Below are 8,186 nucleotides of genomic sequence, written 5' to 3'. Positions count from 1 at the left end.
GAAAATTTGTGGGAGGTAGACATATATTGATATTGAGACATGCAATCCTTGTGATGTTTCATATTACCTTATTATCCCGTGAGAATCTTTTACAATACGTATCTTCAACAGCTATTTATCTTGATACTCTTATATTAGTTTTTACCCGAGTACCCTCTTGCGTCATTATTTCAGAAGATGCGTCTCAACTCACAAGTTGTATGCAATAATGTACGACCCTTTTGATTGTTATCTCATCATCTGATAGGTATGAGTTTAAAATGATAGAAAGAAGGAGGGGGTTTCTATATCTTGTCATGTAACATTCCCTCTAGCATGACTTTACCTACTAATTTCCTTTATTTAGGACTAAATTGTTTGTTTTTATAAAGCCTGGTTTAAATACTCTTAGTAAGCATTTGTATATCGCTACATGGATTTTTGAGATGGTTAATAGTTTGTTACTGTCGTTTTTCACATACATAAAGGATTAACAGTTGAACATATGGCCGTTCGTGAAACTCTTCGAGAACCCTAATGCCAAGCGCAACATATTATCGGTAAGATATGACTGGGGGTGTTCCAAGGAATATCAAAATAAATCAAACCCCATTCTGGTCACGCACAGTTTTAAATGAGGAGAGCATGAAGCCACATATTCATATGGGTGTTCTAAATCAATGTTGATTCAAGTAACCCATTAAGATAGGGATTTAAGCAAGTTTAGAAGTCAGTGGGGTAATTTTATACCGGATTTTTTATGATCCCACATAGGAATTAAGACAGACGTTACTAAGGATGAACTGTCTTAATCTGCGCCCTCACCAACGTATCAACTTTTTAAAATCAAAACGATTTTCTATCGATGTAACCAGATATAGTTTAAAAAATATAAAATATTTGATTTATAACTAAAATGTTACTTTAGCATGTCCAATGTTTTTTTGTCAATTTTATTATGACTTACAAATTTCACCTTTCACGTGTTCCCTTTCTATGCCCGCAATTATATTCGCAGGAAAGAGGGTACATTTCATACATTGATTTATTTGGTACACTCTGACATCTTTTGTCGAATCGAAACTCTTTGCACATTTTTTTTACATAATCATCCAGTTACTTTCGAATTTATTTGCGTAGCAAAACCACGAGATACGTTTTCTTGTTGACTTTATAATGAAATCCACTCTAAAAAAAGTTTTACTATACATTTTTAAAATAAGAATTTGAATTAAGAAAAACTATAAATATTAAGTAATACAATTAGTCAGAATAGCAAGTAAAAGGCAATCTCGTTTAGTAATTGGAATCGTAATTAGTAAATACCACTAATACAATTACTTATGATTTATTTTACTCATCAGTTCTGCAATTACTTAAATGTATATACAGATTGGTTATTTATTTACTCAATTTAATACTTATTTTAAGTAATCAAAATCATTTTGTTATGAGTAATTTAATTACTTGTAGTAGACTATTTACTTTTTTGCAATTACTAAAATGTATATAAATATGTTTTTTATTTACTCAATATAATTCTCATTTTAAGTAATCAAATTCATTTATTTTCATTAGTTTATCTAATATGGTTTGTTATAGGTAATTTAATTACTTGTAGTAGACAAATTTATTACTCACTATTTCCTTTTTTTTTGCAATTACTAAAATGTATATAAATACTTGTTATTTATTTACTCAATATAATTCTCATTTCAAGTAATAAAATTCATTTATTTTAAAATATTCTCTAATTAAGTAATAGGAATACTTATTTTATCTAAATAATTTACTTATTTCATACCAATATGGTTTACCCATTTGTTTTTTACTTGCTGTAGACATATTATTCTCCAAATATTATATCACATTGTTTTTAAAAATTGAACGTCTAAAATTCTGTTTCCTTGCACTCGCTGCTAACTGTGAACTAAGAAAATTTTAGGGAAAAAAAAAACACCAGACAACTGTGTAAATCAATAAATCTGTAATACCATAACACATATATAAATAAACTGGCTAACAAAATGTTATGTGTACAAGGTTGCTAATTTGACTAGCTTGGATTTACAACAAATGTGCACTTGAGAGAAAACAGTAATTACTTCAAGCAATCATATGCATTGCAATTAATTTTCCAGATAAGAAAGTTCTTTAAAAAAGCTACAGCATATAGAAATTCTGTTGGTAATAATTGCAATTTAAAGCTTTACTGAAAAAAAAAAAATAAGGGATAGAAAAATTGTATTTCACATTTTTATATACACTTGAAAGGAAATTCTCTCGTTTCCTTCACAACAACCAAAATATTAGTTGTAATACATACCTCAACATTGCATTTTTAAACATTTTGCAGGATATGCATGGCAAAATACGTAATGACTTACAACTATATGTACATTGTAAACAATCAAACATGCACGGAAATATAAATAACCATATAAAACAATAAAAATAAGGAAAAATAGATATATCTAGGAAGAAATTAAATTGATTCCAGATAATTTTATATTTAACAACTTAAAGCAGAAAATAAGGCCCATTAATTAATAAAATGACGTTAATTTGTACAAAATTTTAATGCAACGTCAAATTTGCAGAGAGTTTGCTGCAAATTTGCGACAAACAGTTACCGCAAGCTTACAGATAAACATAGCAACTTTAAGATAATACAACATAAAAACAATTAATAAACACTTATAAGTATTTAATAATGAGTTACTCATACATGTACTATGCTTTTTAATCAATTTACAAATAACTTCTACTGGTGATTAACAAAGATGTTTAACTTAAACAGTTGCAGCAAAATTTGAGATAAAGGACACAAGTAAAAATTATTAACTTTGAATTTTGCACATTTTATAAATTTAAAAAATAAACACAAAATTGATGAACAAACCATAATGAAATTTGACAAATAGTACTCAACCAATCGGTGATAATTTGTTGCTGCAGATTGATAAACTTGAATGCAGTTTGATCATAACATGCATGCACAGATGGACCTGGACAAAAGTTCACAATGAGCGAAGTTCAAACCATATGGTTCTCAATTAAGCCTTGCAAGGTCACTGGTCATATTACAATTAATCACGGCAATCTTTAAGGCATTCTTGATGTCTTTTTTATGACAGTCTCCTGTATGTGCTCTCCGATTTAATTTAACACATAAACAATATCACACAAATAGCCGAATATCACAATAATGTCCACAACGGAATGGTCAGACTTCAGCACTGTTCTTTATAATATATGCTTTTCTACGTAGTCTTACACAAATTCTGTTTTCACTCTTTTTTGTTTGCATAATTTGATCATAAAATCAGTGAGTTAGTTGTTCATGCAAGGTTTTCTTTAGGTCTGTGTAACCCGGTCACCAGGGCAGACACCTGTCAGGAAGATAAATGGATTTCATATAAGCACATTTTTTTCCAGTATATAGCTACAAATTTGCAATACTAACTCTGACTATGTGAGTAGAACATGAATTCTTTTATTTAATTATTAAAATGTAAGTCATATAAAATGTACTTATACACTTTGTAATGAGAATTATCTATATTTGGCGTTGTTTAAATAAATTTTGAATTCAAATTATTTTTTCATGCATCGATCACAACGATGTCAATAACGAGCTTTTTGCTTGATTCGACACCCGGCATAGTCCAATCCACACTTTGCAAAAGTTGTTCCCCTTTGCGGGGTCAACCCAAAGGTCAAAAGGGAAAAAACAACTTTTCCCTTCTTTATGCAACCAAATATTTGGGCGTCCTGTGAAGAAATCTCTTAGGATTTAATTTATTCCTTTGATGTGTGGTTTGCCCCAACTTGGGGCAATCAAAATTCACAAAGGAAACCGATTTCTAATGTCAAATGACGAAGTTACAATCCTCTAAACTACAAAGGCTACTGTGAGAAACATATGGGTTTTTCCCCAAAGATGGCGGCCAAGGGAGATAACTTTTGTAAAGTGTGGATTGGTCTATTGTCATAGGGACGGCCTTAAACTGTTAACTCATTATAAAAGATCACCGTCTTTCGTTTTATATTCCAAAAACTGTTTAAACTGCCATTCAACGAATATATTTTCATTACTTCACTTACTTTTTCAAAAACGTGCTCATGATCATGCATGAGATGGTGCATGCAGTGGCCTTGGGTGTTGAGACTCGATTCATTCACTTATATTCGTCCTCTGTTTAGCCGTGGATATTCCAAAAGTAAACACTCCATTGACAATCATTCTTTTACCTTGTGCACAGCCTTTTTCCCTTATTTTCATTCATTTTACCATCTCGGTGATGGCAGACAACATGGCAGCATCGAATGTGAAAATTGGCGGCTAGCTATTGATCGACCAATCAGCGCGCGCGTAGCGTAACTTTGAAACAAAAGTAAAAGTACAAACAAACACTGAACAGGATACGAACAGTTCTTCAATCTTCATGATTCAACATCAAGCATATTAGACACTAATATACCTTTTTGAAAGCAAAGGAGATATATGCCATTTCTGAAAAGCTAGTCACTTTCAAATTTCCTATTGTATTGCTCAACCTGTCTGTGTGCAAACTAGGCTAACTCTCTCTCTCTCTCTCTCTCTCTCATAATATACATATATAGTTAGTCTTTTTTTGCTTTAAGTATATGATAGTTCTTTATCATAACAAGTATCAGTAAAGGTATTACTAAGTAAATCATGTTCTGTTTTTAGTAAATGATTGTCCCTTTTTTCATAACAATAATCAGTAAAAAGGAATTACTTAGTAAAACATTTCTACACATTAAGTAAATGTAAGTAAAATATCTTTATTTAGTAATTGACATGAAGTTCAGTAATTGTTTTAAATTTGTAAGTAAATGTTAAGTAATTACCTATTACTTATTAATATGATTTTAAGTAAAAAATGATTACTAAGTAAAACTTTTTTTAGAGTGTCTAGGATGGTAAAAAGGGCGTTTGAAAGCATAAAAACTGGCATTTATTGAAATGTTGCAAAAAAAGTTGTGAAATAGAAACTTGGGACAGTGCATTCACTCAAAATCTGTATTTAATGCTACCTCATAATGAACACCGGGCATCTATAAAAAGAAACGAGACTGTAAAATGTGTAAATACATAAATGTATACGCTGCCTTTCCATTGTATGAATGTATGAAACAGAACGACAGATATAGCTTCAGACAGAATTACCCATAAGTCAATCTACTACTATAGTTAATGCCGATATCAAAGAAATGCCGCGGCCATTATACTCCAGTATACTACGAATGTCATAAGTAAATTATCAAATCAGGAAAGTGACTCGCACTGATCACAAAAGCATAATTTCACACAAGTTGTTTTAAGTTTTAAAACCATGCCAATTTTATGTCTAACATTTGTATAGTTACAGGCAAAGCAACGCCAACTGTCTCAGACGTGAATTTCAGTGAGCTATATGCAGCTAATCCAAGGACCTTTCCAGCACGATTCCACCGCGTGTCATCACATAAAATATGTAAAGGGTAGTAGCAATATACAGTTTAAGTTACCCTCAAAATATAATGCATAATAACCAAAGATATTGAGGTATTAGAACAGAAAAAACTGGGCTTTTATATTCATAGAAAATATGTTGATTCTTTAATTCTTAATTTATTAACATTTTCAGTATGATGTCAGCTCAGAACGATCTTTAAAATTTAAATACACTGTAGCCATAGAAATGTAAGCAAATTAGACCTACGCATATATAACCAATTCTCAAAACTGTTAAAACTCTAATGACTCTAAGACTCGACCGTCTGTTTCCTTCATAGTTCTTTAATAATCTAAAAATTGCCTTCCAAAATTGATTATATTATTTATCCTACTACAATGTAAATATTCTTTCATGAAATATGAAAAAAACACAAACATTTACTTATTGAGACATGCATTTCGCCAAAACTTTGTCTGCTTCACGAAACACAAGAATCACCAGATCATTGCCAGCAGCAATCATGATATTGAAAGGTGGTTCTAATGGAACCTGGTATTCCATATTGTTTCAAAATGTAAAAATAATCGTAATGAAGCAGTTTTACAAACCAAATCAAGAAATGATATCCTGAAACATGATATCCTGTGGCGCGATATCCTACAACGTGATATTCTGTAACGTAATATCCTATAATATGATATCCAGTAACGTGATATCCTATTAAAACATCTTATAACATGATGTAACGTGATATCCTGTAACGTGATATCCTATAACATGATATCATGTAACATGAAATCCTGTAACAGAATATCATGTGCAGTCATTTCAAGCATATCTTCTTCAATTTTATGCTATGCTATGGTATACAATTTTAATGATATGCTTTGAAATTTCAATGCAATGCTATAAACGTTCTATGCTTTGGTATGAGAAATTGAAATGAAGGGCTTAATGGTATGGTACGCTATGCTATGGTATGCTGTGAGATTTCAATATTCCTCCATACACAGAAGAGTTCCAAGCCTTTCGAAATGATAAGAAGCCAAATCTGCAATGTGAATATTAATTCTTTAAAATACAAGCATTTTAAACCGAGTTAAAATCATGCTGTTTGTTATGCTATTCTCTGCTATAGTATGATACGACAAAGTAGAATCTATGAGATTGCCTGCTATGGAAAGAGATTTTTTTTATTGGTTTATCAGAGAAAATATAAGAGAGAGAGAGAGAGAGAGAGAGAGAGAGAGAGAGAGAGAGAGAGAAAGAGAGAGATAGAGAGAGAGAGAGATATGCAGGTGGATTACAATACATGTATAGACTATGCTATATTGAGAACAATTGAAATGATATGAGGGTTCACAGAGATCAAAAAAAAAACCGGAATAATTTAACTTATCTATATAACTACAATTTATCACAGATATTCTGCCAGTGTCTTTCGTATTCCTTATATTTACATCTTTTCAACAACAAATATTTCTCAGTTAAGATTCTTTCTGTAATGACCTTTTTCAAGGCATGTATATTTGTATCGGATTACTTTTATATTTACATGAAAATAATATATTGCTTCACAATAAGAGCTAGCAGGTTAAAAAAAATAACTTTCTTTATTCTTATATTTTCCAAAAAGAACTGATTGAATATCAGATATAATCGAGATTTCAAACTGTGTAAAAATCCACTCTTCAACATTACACCACAATTGTTTTACTATAATACATTCATAAAATAGCAGACTCTGCTTTTTTTTATATCAAAAAGATATTTATTTGTAGGGACAATCCTATGAAGTATTTAATATTGCAGGCAATGTAGTTTTGTGTTCTGTAAGTTTGGTAAGTGTATATCTTGTGTATGCAGTCTGGTTGTAACTGCAGTTCTTAAACTTGCATACTCTATGAAATTTGTCTTTGGATTAATGTGTTTCATTTCATCAAAGTTATGAATGTTCCATCTATATTAAGTAGATCTCTAACAAAAAAAAATCCTTGATTAACATAACTTTTGATAGATATTGATTTATTGTCTATGGTGATTTTCGGATAGTGCCATGTATTATTATTTATAATTTGGAGTTTACTAAGTTGAGTTTGTTCATTTTTTTTTAACCAGCTAAGGAGCATTTCTTTTCAAAAAAGAATTTTCTAAATTTTTACATAGAAGGTACGAATTATCTGGACCGTTTCTCCATATTTCAGAGATAATAATTTTCAAAATTGATTCTAAAAGCTTTACCCATTTTGTGTCAGTTTTAATTAGTCTTCTCATCCAAGTAGCTTTAAGTGCTGTGATAAAATCTCCATAATCAACCATTTTGAGACCCCAATGATTATAATCTTGTATGATTGTACTTTTCTGTACTTTATGAATTTTACAGCCCAATAGGAAATGAAAAATATCATGTTCAAAAGTTTTTAGGTGTTTAGTTTTTAGATTGTGTAATGCTAGTATCAAATGATTTAGCTTTGGTATTATTAGTGTCTTGATTATCTGATTATCGTAATTCGACCAATTGGGGTTAATTTTTTAAACTTCCATTGTTTTATGATTTCCTAATTTCAGACAATTTTGGTAAATAATTTAATTCTTTCATTTCATCTAATGTAACTGAAAATGTGATACCTAGAAGCTCAAAATTTAAATTGTTCCAACTAAGTTTCCATCATGAATGATGAAATACATCCTTTGGAAAATTTTTGCTACCAATCCAAACCATTTTTATTTTTGTAAAAT

The sequence above is a fragment of the Crassostrea angulata genome, chromosome 4 (assembly GCF_025612915.1).
Source record: "Crassostrea angulata isolate pt1a10 chromosome 4, ASM2561291v2, whole genome shotgun sequence".
Taxonomy (NCBI): domain Eukaryota; kingdom Metazoa; phylum Mollusca; class Bivalvia; order Ostreida; family Ostreidae; genus Magallana; species Magallana angulata.
The sequence above is the reverse complement of the archived record's forward strand: the minus strand, read 5'-3'. Positions refer to the sequence as shown.